The following is a 6,000-nucleotide window of genomic DNA, read 5'->3' as shown; positions in this document are numbered from 1 at the left end:
AAAAGTCGCCATTTCTAGCGACAAAGTCGCTAAATTGGCAACACTATGCCCAACGCTACGCGCTGTTCACATCCAGCTGCCCAACACTACAATGGCAGACAACAATGCAAACTAGCCACAGACTGCACACAGCACAGCCAGTGATTTTCATACAGAGAGCGCTACGTGGCGGCGGCGTTACCAATATAAGAACCTAAACAGCCTACTTACAATTGGATTGTAAGATGTACCCAGTAGCAGAAATAGACTCAGATCGTAATTTAGTAAGGATAAAGAGCAGGCTGAAGCTAAAGAGACTATTGAGAAAGAATCAGTGCACAAAGAAGTGCGACACGGAAGTACTAACAAACGAAGAGATACGCCTGAAGTTCTCTGAGGCTGTAGATGAGCCATGTATTCGGATTGTGACCTCTCGTTTTCTTAGTGCCTTCACTGGCGCCACTACGTTTGCTCGCTTTGTCCGTCCGTGAGTGGCAGCAGCGGCGTTTGTCCGTAGCGAGTACTGTAGTACTATCTCTGGAGCCACCTCTAGTATTTCCGGGTCGTCGTGGGTCGGAGTTCAGTTGGGACGGAGCAGCAGTGAGGTGCGACAGCGCCAGTACTCGCCGATATATGCACTGCCCGATGGAAGGATGTGGTCGCGAGAGTGCACGACCACGTCGAGGTCCGGATTCAGCCAGTTTAAGTTGAATGGATCTTTATATTCGAGTAGTGCAACTTTCACTTGTGTGTCCGTCCGTCCGTCGAAGTGACCTCATGCCATCAAGTTTTTTTTTTCTTTATTGTAATTTTTATCACCTTACACAAGGCGGGCTGTCATCAGCTGAGTACGCCGCTCTTCAGCCTTGAGATTTACAATAAGTAAGAAATGCAGGGGACACAGAGAATACAATCAAAAATGGTGGGCAAAACAATGTAGACACCAAAAAACAAAAAAACACGGAGCCGTTCACGCCTGACGAGAAAACAGCACTGACACTAGTGGACACGGCGCACAAAACAGGGATGATGGCGATGGTACACGTGAACAGTGGCGGCGGTTCGGCAAACAAACACTAAACACAAACGAAGGCACACACACGAGACACTAATGGCGATGACCTCCGGCGCGCGAATGTTCACTGAATGTGTGCGAGTCCGGGGACCTGCCAAGAGAGGAGGAGGAGGAAGGGGAGTGGGAGAGGGAGAGGGGAGAGCAGAGATGCCATGGGGAGGGGAGAGTGGGGGAGGGAGGACATGCCATCAAGCTGTCAGTTGACGGTTTTATACTCCGACGATTCCCTTGGTTGGTTGGTTGTTTTGGGGAAGGAGACCAGACAGCGAGGTCATCGGTCTCATCGGATTAGGGAAGAACGGGGAAGGAAGTCGGCCAAGCCCTTTGAAACGTTTCCCTTGCCTGAATGATTGGCAACGACCGATGGTTGGTCGTTCGGTCGGTCGTCTCAGTGGACGATGTGTATCTGGTCTTTCAACCGTTTCTGTGTTCTTAGCTTTTATGTCTACGTGCAATTCGTGCTGTTGCTGTATAGTGACTGTTTTAGCATTGTTTGAGTTGTTTGTCGAATTGTCTTTTGCGGTTCCATGTGCACCTAGTCAGATTTTGAATAGGCACTTTGGTCTTAACCCTGTCTGCGTACTAGTATTTGGTGGAGCCAAAATGCTTGTCGCTTGACGATGTTAACTGTTATTCTATCGTGGTATTGGCTATCGCATCTTAGGTGGATTTTCCAAGTGTGCTCGTCGGCGTTTAAGCTGTCCCTAGTTTGAGTTGCCATCGTGTTACCTAAGCATAACTCTTGGCTGCCTACCTCACCACTTACGCAGCTGTAGGGACTTTTTCTCAGGTAAATCCTTGGATCACTCCCTTCTTTATTGGTTCTGATTTTGTCAATTGTTTAAAAATAATATTTTGTTTAAATTATTCCTCTTGCTTGTGGACTTCAGCCCAGAAATAATTTGAATTCTTCTTAATAAGGCCTTCAGCCGTCAGTGTAGCTTGTGATACAGTCAATTTTTTTTAAACTGATTGTTTTAAAAATTATTTTGGTATTTTCAACGTGTTGTTGTCTTCCTCACTTGTAATTCAGGCCTTTAGCCGTTAATTGTTCTTAAATATTACTTGTGGCCTTCAGCCGACAAATAATTTTGAATTCTTTCTTAATAAGGCCTTTAGCCGTCAGCGTAACTTGTTTTTTAAAAAAATTATTTCCTTAAATAAAATGTATGTGTTCCTGTGCAACCAGCGGTAACCGACTAGGCCCCGTTCACAGCTATTCGTGCTTTCCCTAAGTCCCACATTTCAGTAGATACTGTGCTAATCCCCCCCATGAACCATGGACATTGCCGCTGGTGGGGAGGCTTGCGTGCCTCAGCGATACAGATGGCCGTACCGTAGGTGCAACCACAACGGAGGGGTATCTGTTGAGAGGCCAGACAAACATGTGGTTCCTGAAGAGGGGCAGCAGCCTTTTCAGTAGTTGCAGGGGCAACAGTCTGGATGATTGACTGATCTGGCCTTGTAACATTAACCAAAACGGCCTTGCTGTGCTGGTACTGCGAACGGCTGAAAGCAAGGGGAAACTACAGCCGTAATTTTTCCCGAGGACATGCAGCTCTACTGTATGATTAAATGATGATGGCGTCCTCTTGGGTAAAATATTCCGGAGGTAAAATAGTCCCCCATTCGGATCTCCGGGCGGGGACTACTCAGGAGGACGTCGTTATCAGGAGAAAGAAAACTGGCGTCCTACGGATCGGAGCGTGGAATGTCAGATCCCTCAATCGGGCAGGTAGGTTAGAAAATTTAAAAAGGGAAATGGATAGGTTAAAGTTAGATATAGTGGGAATTAGTGAAGTTCGGTGGCAGGAGGAACAAGACTTTTGGTCAGGTGATTACAGGGTTATAAATACCAAATCAAATAGGGGTAATGCAGGAGTAGGTTTAATAATGAATAAAAAAATAGGAGTGCGGGTTAGCTACTACAAACAGCATAGTGAACGCATTATTGTGGCCAAGATAGACACAAAGCCCATGCCTACTACAGTAGTACAAGTTTATATGCCAACTACCTCTGCAGATGATGAAGAAATAGATGAAATGTATGACGAGATAAAAGAAATTATTCAGGTAGTGAAAGGAGACGAAAATTTAATAGTCATGGGTGACTGGAATTCGTCAGTAGGAAAAGGGAGAGAAGGAAACATAGTAGGTGAATATGCATTGGGGGGAAGGAATGAAAGAGGAAGCCGCCTTGTAGAATTTTACACAGAGCAAAACTTAATCATAGCCAACACTTGGTTCAAGAATCATAAAAGAAGGTTGTATACCTGGAAGAATCCTGGAGATACTAGTAGGTATCAGATAGATTATATAATGGTAAGACAGAGATTTAGGAACCAGGTTTTAAATTGTAAGACATTTCCTGGGGCAGATGTGGATTCTGACCACAATCTATTGGTTATGAACAGCAGATTGAAACTGAAGAAACTGCAAAAAGGTGGGAATTTAAGGAGATGGGACCTGGATAAACTGAAAGAACCAGAGGTTGTACAGAGTTTCAGGGAGAGCATAAGGGAACAATTGACAGGAATGGGGGAAAGAAATACAGTAGAAGAAGAATGGGTAGCTCTGAGGGATGAAGTAGTGAAGGCAGCAGAGGATCAAGTAGGTAAAAAGACGAGGGCTAATAGAAATCCTTGGGTAACAGAAGAAATATTGAATTTAATTGATGAAAGGAGAAAATACAAAAATGCAGTAAATGAAGGAGGCAAAAAGGAATACAGACGTCTCGAAAATGATATCGACAGGAAGTGCAAAATGGCTAAGCAGGGATGGCTAGAGGACAAATGTAAGGATGTAGAGGCTTGTCTCACTAGGGGTAAGATAGATACTGCCTACAGGAAAATTAAAGAGACCTTTGGAGAGAAGAGAACCACTTGTATGAATATCAAGAGCTCAGATGGCAACCCAGTTCTAAGCAAAGAAGGGAAGGCAGAAAGGTGGAAGGAGTATATAGAGGGTTTATACAAGGGCGATGTACTTGAGGACAATATTATGGAAATGGAAGAGGATGTAGATGAAGGCGAAATGGGAGATAAGATACTGCGTGAAGAGTTTGACAGAGCACTGAAAGACCTAAGTCGAAACAAGGGAGTAGACAACATTCCATTTGAACTACTGATGGCCTCGGGAGAGCCAGTCCTGACAAAACTCTACCATCAGGTGAGCACGATGTATGAAACAGGCGAAATACCCTCAGACTTCAAGAAGAATATAATAATTCCAATCCCAAAGAAAGCAGGTGTTGACAGATGTGAAAATTACCGAACTATCAGTTTAATAAGTCACAGCTGCAAAATACTAACGCGAATTCTTTACAGACGAATGGAAAAACTGGTAGAAGCCGACCTCGGGGAAGATCAGTTTGGATTCCGTAGAAATGTTGGAACACGTGAGGCAATACTGACCTTACGACTTATCTTAGAAGAAAGATTAAGGAAAGGCAAACCTACGCTTCTAGCATTTGTAGACTTAGAGAAAGCTTTTGACAATGTTAACTGGAATACTCTCTTTCAAATTCTGAAGGTGGCAGGGGTAAAATACAGGGAGCGAAAGGCTATTTACAGTTTGTACAGAAACCAGATGGCAGTTATAAGAGTCGAGGGATATAAAAGGGAAGCAGTGGTTGGGAAAGGAGTAAGACAGGGTTGTAGCCTCTCCCCGATGTTATTCAATCTGTATATTGAGCAAGCAGTAAAGGAAACAAAAGAAAAATTCGGAGTAGGTATTAAAATTCATGGAGAAGAAGTAAAAACTTTGAGGTTCGCCGATGACATTGTAATTCTGTCAGAGACAGCAAAGGACTTGGAAGAGCAGTTGAACGGAATGGACAGTGTCTTGAAAGGAGGATATAAGATGAACATCAACAAAAGCAAAACGAGGATAATGGAATGTAGTCAAATTAAGTCGGGTGATGCTGAGGGAATTAGATTAGGAAATGAGACACTTAAAGTAGTAAAGGAGTTTTGCTATTTAGGGAGTAAAATAACCGATGATGGTCGAACTAGAGAGGATATAAAATGTAGACTGGCAATGGCAAGGAAAGCGTTTCTCAAGAAGATGAATTTGTTAACATCGAGTATAGATTTAAGTGTCAGGAAGTCGTTTCTGAAAGTATTTGTATGGAGTGTAGCCATGTATGGAAGTGAAACATGGACGATAACTAGTTTGGACAAGAAGAGAATAGAAGCTTTCGAAATGTGGTGCTACAGAAGAATGCTGAAGATAAGGTGGGTAGATCACGTAACTAATGAGGAGGTATTGAATAGGATTGGGGAGAAGAGAAGTTTGTGGCACAACTTGACTAGAAGAAGGGATCGGTTGGTAGGACATGTTTTGAGGCATCAAGGGATCACAAATTTAGCATTGGAGGGCCGTGTTGAGGGTAAAAATCGTAGAGGGAGACCAAGAGATGTATACACTAAGCAGATTCAGAAGGATGTAGGTTGCAGTAGATACTGGGAGATGAAGAAGCTTGCACAGGATAGAGTAGCATGGAGAGCTGCATCAAACCAGTCTCAGGACTGAAGACCACAACAACAATGTGCTAATGAATAATCAGTAGGCAGTTCACTTGAAGAGTAATGGACATATCTAAAACGGGCAGTCGCAGAAGTCGGAAAGAAAACTGTAGCTGCAAGGAAGGTAATTGCCAAGAAACCATGGTTAACAGAAGAAATACGTCAATTGATGGACGAAAGAAGGAAGTACAAAAATGTTCAGAAAAATTCAGGAACACAGAAATGTAGTTTCTCGCCCCTACTTTTCGATGTTTACGGGGAAGAAGCAATGGCGGAAATTAAAGAAATGTTCAAGACTGGGGTTAAAATTCAAGGTAGAAGGATATCAGTGGTAAAGTTCGCTAATGACATTGCTATCGTCATTAAAAGTGAAGAAGTATTAGAGGATCTGTGGAACTGAGAGAACAATTTAAAGAGTAG

The sequence above is a fragment of the Schistocerca cancellata genome, chromosome 3, assembly GCF_023864275.1.
Source record: "Schistocerca cancellata isolate TAMUIC-IGC-003103 chromosome 3, iqSchCanc2.1, whole genome shotgun sequence".
In the NCBI taxonomy this organism is placed as follows: Eukaryota; Metazoa; Arthropoda; class Insecta; order Orthoptera; family Acrididae; genus Schistocerca; species Schistocerca cancellata.
The sequence above is the reverse complement of the archived record's forward strand: the minus strand, read 5'-3'. Positions refer to the sequence as shown.